At 47.5% G+C, this 9,386-nt stretch overlaps 1 protein-coding gene across 6 annotated transcripts in view; it reads left to right on the top strand.

Moving 5' to 3' along the window:
- Positions 1 to 7,305: 7,305 nt before the first annotated feature.
- The window catches only part of MAPK10 (mitogen-activated protein kinase 10), a 247,710-nt gene continuing 245,629 nt past the window's right edge, over positions 7,306 to 9,386 (top strand). For 3 of the 6 annotated variants that reach the window (XM_082236535.1, XM_082236531.1, XM_082236538.1), the window contains exon 1: positions 8,002 to 8,100. The gene's annotated coding sequence lies outside the window, so the exon portion shown is untranslated. Of the gene's footprint in view, positions 7,785 to 8,001; positions 8,101 to 9,386 lie in introns of those variants that run through there. The other 3 variants (XM_082236533.1, XM_082236532.1, XM_082236534.1) reach the window with 2 other exon arrangements.

The following is a 9,386-nucleotide window of genomic DNA, read 5'->3' as shown; positions in this document are numbered from 1 at the left end:
TCAGGGAACAGTTGCTGCTTCCTATCTATTAAGTAAAGAGGGAAATGGGATGTCTTTCTTCAAGACTGTCCTTCAAGAGACAGAAAACTCATGTTCCAAGGCCAGTGGTATCAATACTTCTGTGTTTGGGAAGTTGGCAGAGGATTGTGTCAGCATCGTAACATCAAGGCTTCATAAGGGAGCAGTTTCCAGAGGAAAAGCTGTGAGTTTCTCATCAGCGGGTGCTTGGTTTCACCTGTGGTGCCCCACCTGCAGCCCAAAGAAGGTTCAGGAGAGGGTTGCTACCACAGATATCATGTGAATGTGTATTTTAATGAGCTGAATAGAGTAAAAGATTACAAGTCATGGAGGTCTGTATGAATTTAAAAGCACTCAGTTTATTTTTGGGTTGCTATTTTCTTAACATTGCCTTACAGATTATAAATGCTGCATTGATTTGTTAATCAAATAATATGACTTTTGCTTTAACGGTGATGTTTAGCTTATTTATTAGCTGTTGCTTTTTAAACAGTGTTCTATACATCTATTTATTGTATGTAAGCTGCTTTGGGATTCATTTGAATGAAAAACAGTACAGTGGTACCTCAGGTTACAGACACTTTAGGTTACAGACTCCGCTAACCCAGAAATAGTACCTCGGGTTAAGAATTTTGCTTCAGGATGAGAACAGAAATTGCGCAGCGTCAGCAGGAGGCCCCATTAGCTAAAGTGGTACCTCAGGTTAAGAACAGTTTCAGGTTAAGAACGAACCTCCAGAACGAATTAAGTTCTTAACCTGAGGTACCACTGTACAGAAATGCAATAAATCAAATCAATTGGACTCCAACTCCCATTTGCCCCTGCCCCAGACCATGTGGCCAATGCTCAGTGATGCTGGGAATTGTAGTCCAACAGCATCTAGAGTGCCGCACTGTCTCCATCCTTGGTATGGACCATTTGACCCCTTACGCTCCACCTTGGTTACCGAGATCCTCTGAAGTTGCCTTTATTGAGCTTCCCCATGGCCCTGAGGTTCAGCCAGCCATTACTAGGCACCAAGCCTTTTGTGTGGAAGCCCCTGCCCTGTGGAACTCCTTGCCAGTAGAGGCTTCGCAGGACCCATACCTGCCTTCTTTTTGATGTCACCTAAAAAATGGTGTTATTTAGATAGGACTTGGAAATGTGAATCTTCTTTTAATCAGCCAGTACTTGCGGATTCCCCCACTCTGGTTTTCTTAGTGTCGCTGTAATTTGTAAGTGCTGCTTACAGATTTAGGAAGGAAGGAAGGAAGGAAGGAAGGAAGGAAGGAAGGAAGGAAGGAAAGACAGAAAGGACTCTTTTGTAGCCTACAAAGGATTTTCCCTCTTGGAGGTAATTTGTACTCGCCACAGGCAACTGGCTAGTTGGTTAATTCAGGCTTGTGATATCCAGAGTGCAGCGTAAGGGCTTTTTAAGAAACGTTGTCACATGGCAGGAGGTAAGTCTCCTGACAGGCACCAGTGAATGTAGATTTGAACTGCATCACTCACCATCGCTGACAACCAAGCCTTGCCCCCAAGCTGCCCATACATCTTGTTCTAGCTGCAAGCATGGAAAGTAGGGAGAAAAACAGTTCTATACAAGTCCTATAACTTTCCATTGAGCTGACAGCTCCCTCTCGCCCCCTCTGTATTTACATAGGCCAGATAGCCGGTGATTGTAACTCCGTATCTTGTCCCATCAATTTCAAACATTTTGAAAATTGAAAGCGGACAGGAAGACGGAATAGATGTAGATATATATATTTCAAGGCACTATTTCATCTGTGTTTGAAACCAGCGGCAGACTTGTCTTCTGCCATTTCCCGGGCAACTTATCAACTCGCTTAGTACTGTTTTCCTTGCAGTTGCTAGAGATTGATGGGAGCGAAAAGGGGGAAGGAAAGGTTAGCCCTTAATTGCGGCGTGAAAACAGCATTCATTCTGAGAAGCTTTGCAAAGGTTTTCTCTTTCCATTTCCAAGGAGTTTCAGGTCAATACGCAAAGACTGAGCACTCATGGCAAATTCTGCAGTCCCACGCCCCAAGGCTCAGTATATGATATCTTTTGAAATCAGGCCAAAAGCAACATCAAATCCATCTGGGGGCCACAGACTGCCCATCGCCTGGCATATAGGATTGCAGCCTTAATGGTTTTTGCCTGTGCAATCATTGCGGGGGTGTTGGTGCTGGAGATCTCTAACAGAGAGCATTGCAGATCAAACTACATTTCTCAGGATTTGTTGGAGGACACCATGGTAGCTAAATGGGTAAAAAGCTTATATAAAAGTTTAGATATGCCCAGAGTGGGGCTAAAATGTCGTCTTTCCTCCACTCTTCTCATGTGAACAAAGTGTGTGTGTGTGTGTGTGGTTGGTTTTTTTTTTGGGGGGGGAAACAAACCTATTGTTTTTGTTAGGTACATGGAAGAGCCATTCTAGTGGCAGTTGCTACATAGCTGGGTTTCGCAAACTCGGGTCTCCAGTTGTTTTTGGACTACAACTCCTATCAGGGGGTTACTCGAGAGCAATCAGGCAAATGCCTCCCTGGTCTGTTGTAAAGCCTTGTTATTGGTGCCAAAAACCCTTCACCATGTGGAGCGCCACTATTCCGTGGCTTGCTCATTCACTGGCAGAATCTGTGAGTGGGCGGTCTTTAAACCTTCCCCAGCAGAGTAGTTTCTTGACACCCAGTCTGCACCTCCCCTCTCGGCGCGGAGGCCTACTGCGCAGGTAGGGTGTGGGTAACGGAGGACCTCTCTCCTCCCCATTTTGCTCAGGCAAGGTGTCCTGGCACCGCCTCGCCGCCTCTTTTTTTTTTAAATAAAATTTTTTATTGGTTTTTCAAAATTTTTATACACACAAACAAACACACACACACACACACACACAAACAAACATGTATAATTTCATATCCCTTTTTCTTAAACCTTACTTCGCCGACTTCCCCATACCTCCCCTTTCTACATTCCAATTTCCAAAATTATTTCGGCAAATCCTAACACTTGGTTTAATCAGATTTTCCCATTATTATTTTCTTTTACTTAATCTTTAACAGCTGTAGTCACCTTTTCCCCCCTTAAAACCTCGACATTTTAGCATTCATTAATTTTACAATGTTTCTTAAGATAAACTTAAAATTTCTTCCAATCTTCTTCCGCCGTCTCTTTCCCCTGATCACGGATTCTGCCAGTCATTTCAGCCAGTCCCATATAGTCTATCACCTTCATCTGCCATTCTTCCAAAGTGGGTAGATCTTGGGTCTTCCAATGCTTTGCGATGAGTACTCTTGCTGCTGTGGTGGCGTACATAAAAAAAGTTCTGTCTTTCTTTGACACCAATTGGCCGACAATGCCCAAGAGGAAGGCCTCTGGTTTCTTAGAGAAAGTACATTTAAGTACCTTTTTCATTTCATTATATATCATTTCCCAGAAAGCCTTAATCTTTGGGCACGTCCACCAAAGGTGATAAAAAGTACCTTCAGTTTCCTTACATTTCCAACACTTATTGTCAGGCAAATGGTAAATCTTTGCTAGCTTGACTGGGGTCAATGTACCACCTATAAATCATTTTCATAATATTTTCCTTTAAGGCATTACATGCCGTAAATTTCAAACCGGTGGTCCACAACTGTTCCCAGTCAGCAAACATAATATTATGACCAATGTCTTGTGCCCACTTAATCATAGCTGGTTTAACTGTTTCATCTTGTGTATTCATAGGCGCCGACTCCATGGGGCCTGAGGGGGCTCGAGCCCCCTCAAAAAATTTTTTTGGGGGGCTCAGCCCCCCCAATAATCTCGGGCGCCCTTCCAGCAGAGCTCCGCCGCCGTCCCCCACCTGCTCCCTCGCCAGCCAGCCAGCCAGCCGCGCGCCCTAGTCGGAGAGCCCCGGCCGTCCCCCGCGAGATTAGGGAATCCCCGGGGGCGGGGGCTCCTGCCTCGCTGCTTCGCAGCACCACCGCCACTGCCAAGGCACTGCCGGGGGGAACTTCCTTCCTCCTGGCGGTTTCAGCGGTTTAGGGCCGGAGCGGAGGGGGCTCGCCCTCTCTTCTCCGGCTAGCCCCACGTTTCCCGCATATCAGCTGTTCCGGAGCTGATTAATAGGCGCAGCACGCTCTCCCCTATTCGCTCACGAGGAGGCGGCGCCACTTTATTTGCATATTCATGAGCTTATTTATTATTCATGAGCTTTCCCGGCCCCCCCCCCATATTTTTTATAAGTCCGCGTCCCTGTGTGTATTCCATTTCAGCAACAAGTTATACATTCTAGACAAATTCTTTGCATTGGGTTCTAACAATTCTGTTTCTAATTTTGATTTCTCCACCTGGAAGCCAATTTTCCTCACCTCGCCTCCTCTGAGCCCTGAAGCTCCTCTCCACTGGAGGCATGGTTACTCTCCTCCGCTGAGGAGGTGCTGCTTCCCATGATCTTTGGGGGCTCTCTGTAATCCATCCGGCTTTTCCCCTCTCCCCCCTGAGCCGATGGCAGTTCCCTGACAAGCAGGACCAGTGGTCAAGTATGATGGAAGTTGTAGTCCAAAAACAGCTGGAGACCCGAGTTTGGCAAACCCCACCATGTAGGAACGTAGTGTGCTGCCTCATGTTGAGTCAGACCATTGCTCCATCTAGCCAGAGGCATACCTAGGGTCCCTTGTGCCCTTGGCAGGGAACTGTATCAGCACCTCCCTGGGGGGAAAACAACATTTCTCCCACGTTTGATCTCCTCTTGGCAGCAGTGGTGCATCACCACAGAATATACGTCTTACATTCCACAGCCTCCAGCATTCTGCCTTGCTATTTGTCTTAGCATTCAGCTCCCAGATCGTATCTAAACTCGGGAATTTACACAGATAACTGGAGACAGATTTCTGGGGTGATTTTTGCACCCCTGGACAGAGGCAGGTTTCCCAACCCCTAGATAAACCTCTGCATCTAGGTCAGTATTGTTATTATTCTGTATTAAATTTGTATACCACCCTATGCCCGTCTCAGGGCGGTTCAAAGGATAAACTCACAATATAAACATGCAAAACACATAATTACACAGTGTAGCATTGCCTTCACTGACTGGTAGTGGCGCTCCACAGCTTCAGACAGGGTTTTCTACCAGTCCTACCTGGCGATGCCAAGGACTGAACCTGTGACCTTCCTGATCCAAAGCAGATGCTCAAATCCTGAGCCACCTAGCCTCTAAGGAATCATTCACATACAAAGCAAACCCCCTGCACTACAGCTAAACATCACGTGCCCTTTTGCTTCCACGGTAGCCCTGCTCCATTCTCTACCAGGTTTGTGGGAATGTTCAGGGATGCAGGAGAGGATATATTGTTTGATTATAGCCTTTCCAGCTTGTGTAAACAAGTTCTACAATTTAGCAGAGTAACATTCCCCTTTTTAAACTCACAGCGGATGTGTTTGCTCAGGCTCGCTAAAGCCTCTATAATAACTGTTCTGGTATTTTCCCCATATTCCCTCATAAAAGATAAGACACAACATAGTCTTCTATAAAAGTATAAAAAGAGTTTACTCACTCACATTCTGTTCCAAATCGGATCGCAGAAGGCAGACTTATCTTAGAAAAGTAACATACACCTGGAAACTATCTCATAAGGAGACAGTTCCTTTGTCCTCTCTTGGCTGGAAGCTGGAAGCCAAGAGAGCATTTTGGCTAAGCAGATGTTGCTTCTTTGACGAAAGTAGTCACAGAGAGAGAGAGATGGCGGCCCTGCCCTGTGCTTTTGTCGTTACCTGCACAGGTGAGGCCACGCCTACCTCTAGTCATATGCAGAAGAAGTCTGTCCCAGCCCAGAAGGAAACAGAAAGTTTACCTGCTGGCTGGACAAACATTCCTCCCCATGTGTAAACGTGTTCACTCTAGGAATGTTGTACTTGACTGCTCTTGTGTTTCACATCCCACAAAGTTTATATCAACTGATCATCACTCCCACTAACAGCGAATTCAGGTGTGAGTGCCGACCGGATTGGAGCCAAATTTAGCTCACTGAGAAGCAATAAGTAGGCATTAGCTCATTTGAAGGTCTCTCACAGTTTGCAAAATATCTTTATTTTTTTAAATAAATAAATAAATAAATAAATAAATAAATAAATGGGACATACTTTTAACAAAAGCCCAATGATGACTGAAGATGAGCCACAGAAAGTTGTGGTTCAGTTGGAAAAGGAAAAAAAAGGGAAACCAGGATGAGATGGAATGGAGTATCCTAGTTGCATCATTGGCTGCCTGGAACCCTAAACTAGAGAAGCTCTTGGGAACAGCTGATGCATTGCAACATTATTCAGTTCTGCTTTCACCTGCTGCTCTTGATGGGGCAACCATTGACTGCTCCTGAAAACAAAGAACACGGTAGCCATCTCAGCGATACAGTGTCCAGATTGAAGTATGAGCCATTTGCTTTGGGGGCCATGGTAGTTAATACAATAACTCCTAATTTGTTTTAAAACATTTGCAAGCCCTATTCAAACTTTTAATAGCAATATAGGAAAAGGAATTTCAGCAGGTGCTTCCTGCTTATCCTGCATCCACAGGCTGTGAAATTCAGGGGACAGAACTGCAGTTGTGCTTGCTCTTTAAAAACAAAACAAAACACGTATGCGCTGCATTTTTTTGCACCTTGCTGAGGCCCATCTTAGAGTGTGGGGATGAAAACAACCAGGATGCAAGTCATAAAAGGAGACAGGTGCTGCTTTTGTCTTACAGAGATGTTGCTCTGAAATGCTTTCCCTCCAGATATCCAGGATGCATTTGGTGCAAGTCTGATGTGCTTTGCCCTGCCTCTTAAATCTGTTGAGCCGAAACCTGAAAGTGGACAAGGCCTGGAAAACACAGTGGCGAGAAAAGAGGCTTGTTGGGAACCCGAGGGTCCCTGGAGATGGTAAGTCAACCTGGACGCCTCCATTTCTTTTAGATTCAGTGCGAGGCTTGAGCAGGTTTCTCGGGTCTGCCTGATGCTCGAGCGCCAATGCCAGGCGAGAGAGGTCATTGCTGCACGCAGCCAGGCCCCCTTTCCTGCTTCCCTTCCGCGCACTCAGCTTGACATTACAGATGCTGCTGCTGCTGCTGATAAACCATCACAGAAGCTTATTCAGCTTTGCTTTTTTCCAGGCTGCTCTGCCTGCTTTTCTCTCTCCCTCCCTCCTGATTTCACCAGGAGATACAAAAGCAAGAGCTGCAGATTAGACTCCCTCTCTCTCCTCCCCACCCCTCGCCCCCACCCCTCCTCCCGAGACCTCACTGCGCTTTGACGTCACGAGCGCTCCTTTCCCGTTGCCATGGCAGCCCCATTCCCCAAGCCCTCCGCCTGTCTCCTCTGGTAGGTTCCACAATGGTACAGCCAGCATCACGATGCACAATGGTCTCCAGACAGTAAAAGAGGGTGATTCAGCAAGGCGCCGTCCCTCTCGTTTCTTCCTCCTCCTCTCCTCCCCGCGCGTCCCTCCCGGCTTCTCCTCGCTTTGTGCGCCTCCGCCGCTTTGATCCCGGGCATTCCGATTGTTTCGTGCGCCCCCCACCCTCTCCCACGCAACTCCCACCTTGGTCCAGGTCTCCTGGCTGTCACCTGCCCATCAACCTCTCCAGATCTCCCTCCCTCCGACCACCATCACCACCCACCCTCTTTCCTCGTTTGGCTACCCCACCACCACCATCTACCTACCCACCGATCTTCTCCTGCGCTTTGGGAATGTGGTTTCCAATGACCACCTAAGGTCGCGCGGCGCTAGGGGGAAAAGGTTGCTGCGTTCAAGAGGCTAGTCCGCAGCACGGAACGGTAAGTGATGGGCGCCGGGCTTCTGGGGATGCTGTGTGAAGCTGGGGGGGGGGGGAGGTCCGCGCGTTGGGGTGGGCTTAAAACACACACACACAACAAACAACACGCCGACCTGTCTTTGTGAGGAGGTGGGGTGATGAATATTGATTCGCTGTTTAAAAATAATATAGGGGAGGGGGAGAAGTGCATGTGGGGGGGAGGGGAGAGGGAGGGGGAGGGAAAGAGAGGCAGAGGCAGGTTCATGAAGTAAACTGCTCACCGAGGGAAGGAGGCAGGAGCGGCGGCGCTGGAGCAGCATCTTTCGCCTTGTGTTTGGGTTAGTATTAGCAGGGTTTAGGTGATGGGTAAGGTGCAAAGCAGGCGGGGAGGCTGTTTTTAGCAATCTGGGGGGATGTAAACATTGCCATCCCCGTGCCATCTGCAAAATAGCGGTGGCTTGTATTTCTGTTGAAAGGCTCCATGCCCATACATTAGATCCAGTTGCATGGGGGCTGGTGTGTGTGTGTGTGTCACAGAGCTTATGCGTGGGGTTTTATTTAACGGTTCTTCAAAAAGGCACCCCTCCCTAATTCCCAAAGCTCTCACCGCCATCCCCCGTCACAGATGGATGTGGAAAGGAATAAGAAGTAGATGTCTCTTGGAAACTATGTTGATGGGATACGTTATGTGGGGTGATGGTGGAGGGACGAAGGTGGGAGTGGAAAATTCCAAGCTTCTTCCCCCCCCTTAAGGGAGGGAAAGGAGTGACCCCCCCAGGAAGTCATTTCTTAAGCAAAACACCACTGTCTTGCATAACACCCCCCCCCATGCACATGAAGTGGGGAAGATGGTGCGTGTTTACAGACGGTACCATTTAAAGTAGCTTGGCTCTGTGTTGCGAAGGGGACACCCTACAAATTCTTGCAAAGACTGCAGTGAAATCAATGGAGCTTTACGGAAATAGCTTCTGACAGCCCCGGCTATTAGAATAGGATGGAATCTTTGGGTACCGTTTCCCCTTCCACCTTCTGCAATGCGGGCCCTATTAAAATATGTGTATAGTTTGCATGTCTTTTGGAGGTCAAAAACATGCAGATCCATCTTTCTGGGGGGTTCTGTTTTTTTGTGTTTCTGCTTTTGTGTGTGTGCGTGTCCTCAGCCTTCACTGACTATAGGCTTGTTTACATGGGCGCCTTTTGCTGCATAGCCCTCACAGTTTATTCAATGCAGTTTTTGCACCCGCTCATCCGGTGACTTTTTCCTGGAGTCTTACGAAAGGCAAATCAAACCTGTAATAGGCAGAGCCAGGTCTCTCTCCTTTTCACCAGTTTTTAAAGGGGGAGGTAAATGAAGGTGACCAGAGGATATTGTGTTGGCTGATATTTTCACTGTTTTGACTGTATTGGCTGCTTCTGGGTGCTGCTCGCCTCATGCAAGGCCAGTAAAGATGGGGGTGTGTTGAGGAGACTGCCCTGCTGCTGACAGGGAAGGGAGATAGGCAGTGATTGTGTGTTGAGCTCTGCCACATGCAAACAGGCTCGGTTCGAACAACATGAGGACAGAAAAGCAAAGGATCTTTGGGAAAGGGGAATTGGGAGGAAAAACGGTTACTGGCAGTGTGCT

This window comes from Podarcis vaucheri (genome assembly GCF_965113315.1).
Source record: "Podarcis vaucheri genome assembly, chromosome: 9".
Taxonomy (NCBI): domain Eukaryota; kingdom Metazoa; phylum Chordata; class Lepidosauria; order Squamata; family Lacertidae; genus Podarcis; species Podarcis vaucheri.
The sequence above is the reverse complement of the archived record's forward strand: the minus strand, read 5'-3'. Positions and strand labels throughout refer to the sequence as shown.